This window comes from Jaculus jaculus, chromosome 1 (genome assembly GCF_020740685.1).
Source record: "Jaculus jaculus isolate mJacJac1 chromosome 1, mJacJac1.mat.Y.cur, whole genome shotgun sequence".
In the NCBI taxonomy this organism is placed as follows: Eukaryota; Metazoa; Chordata; class Mammalia; order Rodentia; family Dipodidae; genus Jaculus; species Jaculus jaculus.
Window position 1 is genome coordinate 219,846,541 of NC_059102.1, and position 8,765 is coordinate 219,855,305.

An 8,765-nucleotide genomic window follows, 5' to 3' on the forward strand; every position below is an offset into this window, starting at 1 on the left:
TAGCACACTCTTAAACAATAAATGAATAGTGGATGAAATAAAAAATGAAATTGCAAAATTCCTGGAATTGAATGACAATGAGAACACATCATACCAAAACTTATGAGACACAATGAGGGCAGTCCTCAGGGGAAAATTCATAGCACTCAATGCCTTCATAAAAGAAGACAGAAAGATCCCAAATCAATAGCCTAGCCATCCACCTAAAGGCATTGGAAAAACAAGAAAAATCCAACCCAAAGAGCTCCAGAAGGAAAGAAATAATTAAAATCAGAGCAGAAATTAATGAATTGGAAACCAAGGAATCAACTAAGGCAATCGACAAAACAAAGAGCTGGTTCTTTGAAATTATAAATAAGATTGACAAACCTCTGGCCAATTTGATCAAGCAAAAAAAGGAGAGACTCCAAATTAACAAAATTCAAATGAAAAAGGAGAGATCACAACAGACATGAGTGAAGTCGGCAGAATCATCAGGACTTATTTCAAAAACCTCTACTCCACAAAACTGGGAAATGTGGAAGAGATGGCTAAACTCCTGGATGCGTATCATCTACCAACGCTAAACTCAGAGCAGATTGAGCACCTCAATGAACCCATCACATTCACGGAGATTGAAAAAGTAATAAAAAACCTCCCAAAAAAGAAGAGTCCAGGACCAGATGGATTCCCAGCCGAATTTTATCAAACCTTCATGGAAGAACTCAAACCAATCTTCCTAAAACTGTGCCACACAATTGAAGAACAGTGAAAGCTACCCAACTCCTTCTATGAAGCTAGTATCACCCTAATCCCAAAACCAGGCAGAGACGCCACAAGAAAAGAAAACTATCGGCCTATTTCCCTAATGAACATAGACGCAAAGATCCTCAACAAAATTCTCACAAACCAAATCCAACAAACATCAAAAGCATTATCCACCTTGACCAAATAGGATTTATCCCAGGAACACAAGGGTGGTTCAACATATGAAAATCTGTCAATGTAATACACCACATAAACAAGCTTAAACATAAAAACCACATGACCATTTTGATAGATGCAGAAAAGGCCTTTGACAAGATACAACATCACTTCATGATCAAAACATTGGAGAGAATCGGCATGGCTGGTTCACATCTTACCATAATAAAGGCAATATACAAAGCTCCAAAGGCCCAAATAATACTTAATGGAGAGAGACTGGAGGAATTCCCATTGAGATCAGGAACAAGACAGGGATGTCCTCTCTCACCTCTGCTTTTCAATATAGTTCTGGAAGTCCTAGCCCAAGCAATAAGGCAGGAGAAGGAAATAAAAGGGATACAATTTGGAAAGGAAGAAGTTAAGTTAGCTCTATTTGCTGATGACATGATTGTACATGTAAGAGACCCGAGAGACTCCATCCCAAAACTCCTGAAGGTGATTAACTCCTATAGCAAAGTAGCAGGATACAAAATCAATGCACAAAAATCGGTAGCATTTCTGTATGCAAATGACAAAGACACAGAAAAAGAAATAAAGGACATAGTCCCATTTTCAATAGCAACAAAAAAAATAATATACCTTGGAATAACGTTAACCAAGGAAGTAAAAGATCTATACAATGAAAATATAAAAACTCTCAAAAAAGAAATTGAGGAGGACTTGAAAAGATGGAAAGACCTCCCATGCTCCTGGATAGGCAGAATTAACATTGTGAAGATGGCAGTCCTACCAAAGGCAATATATAGATTTAACGCAATTCCAATTACAATCCCTTTAGTGTTCTTCACAGAGATAGAAAAAATGATCTCCAATTTCATATGGAAAGGCAGAAGGCCTCACATAGCCAAACATATACTCAGCAAAAGAAATACCTCTGGTGGCATCACCATACCTGATATAAAGCTATATTACAAAGCCATAGTAATAAAAACAGCATGGTACTGGCATAAAAACAGGAGTATAGACCAATGGAATAGACTTGAGGACCCGGATTTTGGGTCAAGCAACTATATCTACTTGATATTCAACAAAGGCCCAAACAATATAGACTGGAAAAAAGATAGCATCTTCAACAAATGGTGCTGGACAAACTGGATAACCACATGCAGGAAACTAAAACTTGATCCACACATTTCACCATGCAATACTCTCAAATCCAAATGGATCAAACACCTCAACATAAGACCAGAAACGCGAATACTACTGGAAGAAAATTTAGGAAGTACTTTCCATGATATAGGAATGGAAAAAGGCTTCCTGAACAAAACCCCAGTGGCTCAAGTTCTTAAACAGTCACTCAACCATTGGGATTATATGAAGCTGAAGAGTTTCTTTACAGACAAGCATATAATAAGCAAAGCCAATAGAATACCCACAGAATGGGAGAAAATATTTGCAGGTTATCCAACTTATAGAGGCCTTATCTCTAGAATTTACAAAGAACTCAAAAGTCTAAACAATGAGAAGACAAATAGCCCACTCACAAAATGGGGCACAGAGTTAAACAGGCAATTCACAGAGGAAGAGATACAAATGGCAAACACACACTTAAGAAAATGTTCATCATCCCTAATCATCAGAGAAATGCAAATTAAAACAACTATGGGATTCCACCTTACCCCAATAAGGATAGCCAACATCAAAAGGTCAAATGAAAATAAATGCTGGCGAGGATGTGGAGAAGCAGGGACACTCATTCACTGTTGGTGGGAATGCAGGATGGTACAACCACTTTGAAAGCAATATGGAGACTCCTGAAAAAGCTGACTATAGAAATACCAACAGACCCAGTTATACCATTACTGGGCATCTACCCTAAAACCTTCAAACCAAAAGCCAGAGAGATTTGTTCAACCATGTTTGTAGCAGCTCAATTCGTAATAGCTAAAAGCTGGAATCAACCCAGATGTCCATCATTAGAAGAATGGATAACAAAGATGTGGTATATCTACACAATGGAATTCTATACAGCAGTAAGAAAAAACGACATAAAGAAATTTGAGGAAAAATGGTTGAACCTGGAACAGATCATTCTCAACGAACTTACCCAATCACAGAAAACAAATCGACACATAGTCTCACTCATCTGCAACACCTAACCTGAATCTGCCCAAGATGCCTTACATACCCTGCAAGCACCTCATGGACTAAACAATAAGATGGATGGGAGGGCGGGGAGGGAATTGAAGGGTGGAAAACAGTAATCCGGACCCAAACGGCAATGGTACCATAAAATTCTACTTCCTAAAAGACAGACCAAATGGCTGAACCTTCACTAGACCCTTACAGGAAACACCTCAACCACAAGACACCGGAGAGGGTAGGATCAAGACTGACCTAAATCTCCTACATCTTCCCTCCCTCCCTCTCCCCCTCTCCCCTCTATCTCTCTCCACTCTAACTCTTGTATATTAGTTATGTTTTTCCTCAATTTCTTAGTGGACACTGACCTGTAACCCCTACTTCCAGCTTGGGCCTACCATCCACAATGAGCTTTTGATCAGAGAAACCTACAAGGTTTCCCAAAATAATGACAGACTTCGGTCAGAGTACTTGATGACCCATCAAAGGCCAGTGGTAAGACCCTATTGCTGAAGACTCCATATGCAGCTGACGCGTAAAATGGAATGACATGGCTGGAAGCCAGGAGAGAGTCAGTCCCCAGACAGTCAGCGTGTCTAGTGCCAGAAGGTACTACATAGGCAACTGGGGGAAATGACCAAGATCTGTCCAGGAAACACATTGTTTAACCTAATTAACAACAAATAACCAGATGTGATGCCCACACAAGTGCAATAGTGGTACACAGCCATGGTGAGGAACCAATTGCTCTTGATTTGGCTAACTGATCCACTCAGTGGTACTAGACCCATAGCTGGAGCTGGGAAACAAGTCAGAACCATACCCAAACACAAGCCCACTCTACAATATCAAGCTACCATCAATCACGGGGTATAAGAGGGCTTACACCTATCATACTGTCTATCAAAAAAGTAAGTGTTATCTCAATTTTCAGGGTGCTAACTTACTCTCTGTTAGAGAATCTGCTTCTCTTTTCCAGATAGATGCAGATCCTAAGAAGAGAGCTGCCCCAACATACCTCAAAAGGGGCCCAACTGAAACTAAGGACAACTGGCGAAATAAGCAAGGGTGATGTTTTCCTGTGAACTGGATACCAGCACAAAGGGGAAGGAGACCAACGCAGAGAAAAATCAACCCCTACCAAATCAGAGTCAGAGCCTCAGAGGCCCCCAACACCTCAGCACTGAAGCAGACCAAAAATGAACCCAACATGGCTCAGGGAAATTTTGCGGAAGAGGGGGCGGAAAGAATGTCAGAGTCACATGTTGGGTCATGATTTGCAGAGACATTTATCATACCAATAACTGGGGGCTAACTCCACAATGCACGACCCATTTTCATTAACAAGGAGGGTCTAATGGGAGGTGGTAGATCACAGATGAACCTAAATAATGGTACCAAACTGCCTGTATTTACTGGAAAGAAAACTAATAAATTAAATTTAAAAAAATAAAAATAAAAAAAATAAAGAGTCTTCCTAAAATGAGTAGACAACAATGCAAATAAGCCAACAAAAGTCAGAAAACTGAAAGATCTCCACCAAGCATGTCTAGTCTTATTAAGGAAGCCTCCAGTGATACCATAGAAATATCAACAAAAATACATTCCCCAAAATGAAAATACAACAGCCAATGAGACCCTGATTTAAGAAAACAAAATCACTGATCTTGAAGCAAACTATCAAAGAACCAACAATCATATCAATGAAATTGAACAGAGTCATCTCCTAGAGTGTTCAGCTTTTGACAGAAGGCTTAACTTGATGGAAGAAAACATTAGACCCCTCCAAAGTGATATGAATAAAATGAAGGCAAGTCCAGAAATGGAAGACCTCAACAACTGGTTGATTAAGCTTAATGAAGATATGATCAAATGCAAGAATTAACTACAAGAAGCATAAAGAAAATAATAAATATTAAATAATTATTTAGGGTGATATAATACAGCAGACCAAAATAAGAGATGTTCCAAAGTTGAATATTGTGTAACTTAAATGAACAGCATAGAGATAATTGTTGACGATTGAGAGGAAAGGGATGTTATTGGGAATTATAAGGATATTGTAAGGATAATTATAAGGATATTGACAATTTCCATGGGGAAGATGCATCTAGAATAAAATATTGAAAGACAAGAGCAATAATCTTAGAGAAAATAAAATTGGGAGCATGAATTTAAAGAAAATAAATGAATAAAAACTGATGAGATATGTGCCATAGACCAAGTAAGAGAGGTGAGCTGGGCTGGGTTATTTGGGCTGGGTTAGAGGGGGTATAAAGGAATAAATTTGTAATATTTATTAAGAATTTTTAAAAAATACATGCTCTTGGTGGAATACTTTGAAAATTAAATGATAGTTTAATAAGTTCCTTCTTTCCTTCTTTTCCACTTCAATCATAAGCATCCATTCTTTGTGAAGGGGATGAGTTGATTTGAAGAGCACCCTTGAGGTAGGATTTGCAAATTGGCTAAGGAGTAAATATGAAAGAATTAAAAGAAGGGAATATGAAAAGTTTCCAAGCCTACAAGATATTCAGAAGTTTGAAAAGGGGCTTTTACTGGCAGGAGTGTTATGGTAGTTTGAACTAAATATCTCCCATAGGCACATGTGTTTTGCATACTCAGTCCCAAGCTGGTGAAGCCTGTATGAGATGGAGCACTGCTGCAGAAGGTGTGTCACTGGGAATTAACCTTGAATTCTAGCCCTATTGGGTGCTCAGTAGCCAGTACATTATGGCTGCTACCTCCAGCTAATGTGGCAAGATGTGATGCCTAGCCTTTTCTCTACCATGCCATGATAAAACTTCCCCTTTAAGCCCTTGAAGCTGTAGGCTGAAATAAACTCTTTCTTTCCATATTCTACTTCTGGTCTGGTGTTTTGTTCCAGCAGTGAGATGGTAAGTGCTAAAGATGGGAAGGTTTGTAGGAATGTGTATTTTCATATGAATTAATTGGGAAAGTAAGTTCTGAAAAGATTATATTTCAAGTTAAGTAACTAGCTGGGAGGTAGATCTTTGCGGGGGGGTCATACATAATATCATAAAGTACAATTCTAGAAGACAAAATGTCCATAGGGCTGAAGGGGAAAAATTTTTCCTTGGATTCCATTAACTTCAATAATAGGACTTCCTTCCTCTCTGACTACCACACAGTTCATTAAGAATATTTCTCATAGGTCTATAGATAAAATGTGACTTCAGATCTGCATAAACTTTTTACTAAATTTTGTCAGTTATTTCCCCAGGACATTAACCATATCTTTCCACTTTCCCATTTGCAGTCAGTGTGTATAATGAGCCCTGACTAAGCAGCTGGGAAAGCAGGCTTAGAAGGTAAAGTGTCAAGGCAACAGAAGCTGTAAAAAAAAAAAAAAAAAAAAAAAAAAAAAAAAAAAGCTCTAGCCAGGAGCCTGGGTCTGAGTTCCCTGCATCGTCACTGTGTGAGCAGGTGAAGCAGTTTGCAGTGAGCAGGCCAGACACATTTCTGCCCCCTCCCACCACCCAGGTCTGAGTTCCCTGCATGGACAGTGAGGACAGGAGCAGTGGTCTGGAATGAATAGGCAGGACCAATTTCTGGTCCCCTCCCATAGCCCATGTCTGAGTTCCCTGCGTGGTCAGTGTGTATGCCCCTCCCACTTCCCCAGTCTAGGTTGCCTGCACCAGTCCATGTTCTGGAAGGCTCAGCATGAAGTAGGCCAGATCCCTGTTCCCTTACTGCTCCTAGTCCCCTGGTCCTGGTAGGTCCCATTGTGCCTTGCTCAGGGAGGTGTGACTCCTGTGTGAGCTGTAGGATCATGTCTTTGGCTCTGGTATCTTGACTGGACACTAAGTACCAACATCCCTGTTCACCTGAGTCAGAGGGTAAATGGGTCAAGGGACACAAACTTGCTTCTTCCTCAATAAAATAAAGAGTCTTCCTAAAATGGGTAGACAACAATGCAAAAAAGCCAACAAAAGTCAGAAAACTGAAAGATCTCCACCAAGGATGTCTAGTCTTATTAAGGAAGCCTCCATTGAAATCATAGAGAAATCAATAGAAATTCATTCCCAAAATGAAAATACAACAGCCAATGAGACCCTGATTTAAAAAAACAAAATCACTGATCTTGAAGCAAACTATCAAAGAACCAACAACCATATAAGTGAAATTAAACAGAATCATCTCCTAGAGTGTTCAGCTTTTGACAGTAGGCTTAACTTTATGGAAGAAAATGTAAGAACCTTCCAAAGAGATATGAATAAAATGAAGGTAAGTCAAGAAATGAAAGACCTCAACAACCAGTTGATTAAACTTAATGAAGACTTGATTAAATGCAATCCCATTAGAATAACATCAGATTTCTCAATGGAAACCCTGAAATTCAGAAGGGCCTGGAATGCAACACTTCAAAGTCTGAAAAACTATGACTTCCAACCAAAGCTACTTTACCCAGCAAAAAGTATCCCTCATGGTGAAAGAAAAAGTTCCATGAAAAAGTCAACTCTATAATTATATGAACACAAAGCCAAACCTACAGAGAATACTTGAGGGAATATTCCACACAGAACAGTCAAACAACCAATCTCAGGAGCCAATAAGAGAAGATCACAATAACCAAAATATACCAGGATCAAAACAGTGCATAACACAAGTAAGCACCCAACCATATAAAACGCCTCATCATGGCAGGGATTAATTCAAACCTCACAGTAATAACCATAAATATTAATGGTCTTAACTCACCCATCAAAACACACAGGCTATCAGGATGGATCAAAAGACTGAACCCTTCTATCTGCTGCCTTCAAGAAACCCACACTACCACTAAAGACAGATAACTCCTCAGAGTAAAAGTTTGGAAAACGATATTCCAAACAAATGGAAATAAAAGCAAAGTGGGTGTTGCTATATTAATATATGATAAAATAGACTTCAAATCAAATATAGTCAAAAAGGACAAGCAAGGTCACTTCTTACTCCTCAAGGGAATGATCCAACATGAGCACATCATAATCATAAATATATATGCCCCAAATGTGGGGCACCACAGTTTATAAAACAAAATCTATTCAACAATAAAACAGAAATAAATACCAACACCATCATAGTTGGAGACTTCAATACTCCACTATCATCAATAGACAGATTAAGCAGAAAATCAACAGGGAAGGAAATAATAGAGCTCAACAACATCATAGATCAACTAGACCTAAAGGATATCTACAGATATTTCCACACCAACTCTGCAGAATACATATTCTTCTCAGCAGCCCATGGAACCTTCTCCAAAATTAACCATATATTAAGCCATAAAGCATGCCTTCATAAAGTCAGGAATATTGAAGTGATTTCATGCATAATGTAAGATCACAATGCTTTAAAGCTAGAAATTAACAAGAGACACACCAAGAATGCCACCAATCCTTTAATCCCAGCACTCAGGAGGCAGAGGTAGGAGGATCGCCATGAGTTCAAGGCCACCCTGAGATGACAGAGTTAATTCCAGGTCAGCCTGGACCAGAGTGAGACCCTACCACGAAAAACAACAAAAAAAAAAAGAATGCCACCAACTCCTGGAGACACACTTTTAAACAATTAATGAGCCATGGAAGAAATCAAAAAATAAATCATAAAATCCCTAGATTTGAATGATAATGAAAACACAACCTACCAAAACTTAAGGGACTCAATGAAGGCAGTCATAAGGGGGAAATTCATAGCCCTAAATGCCTTAATTA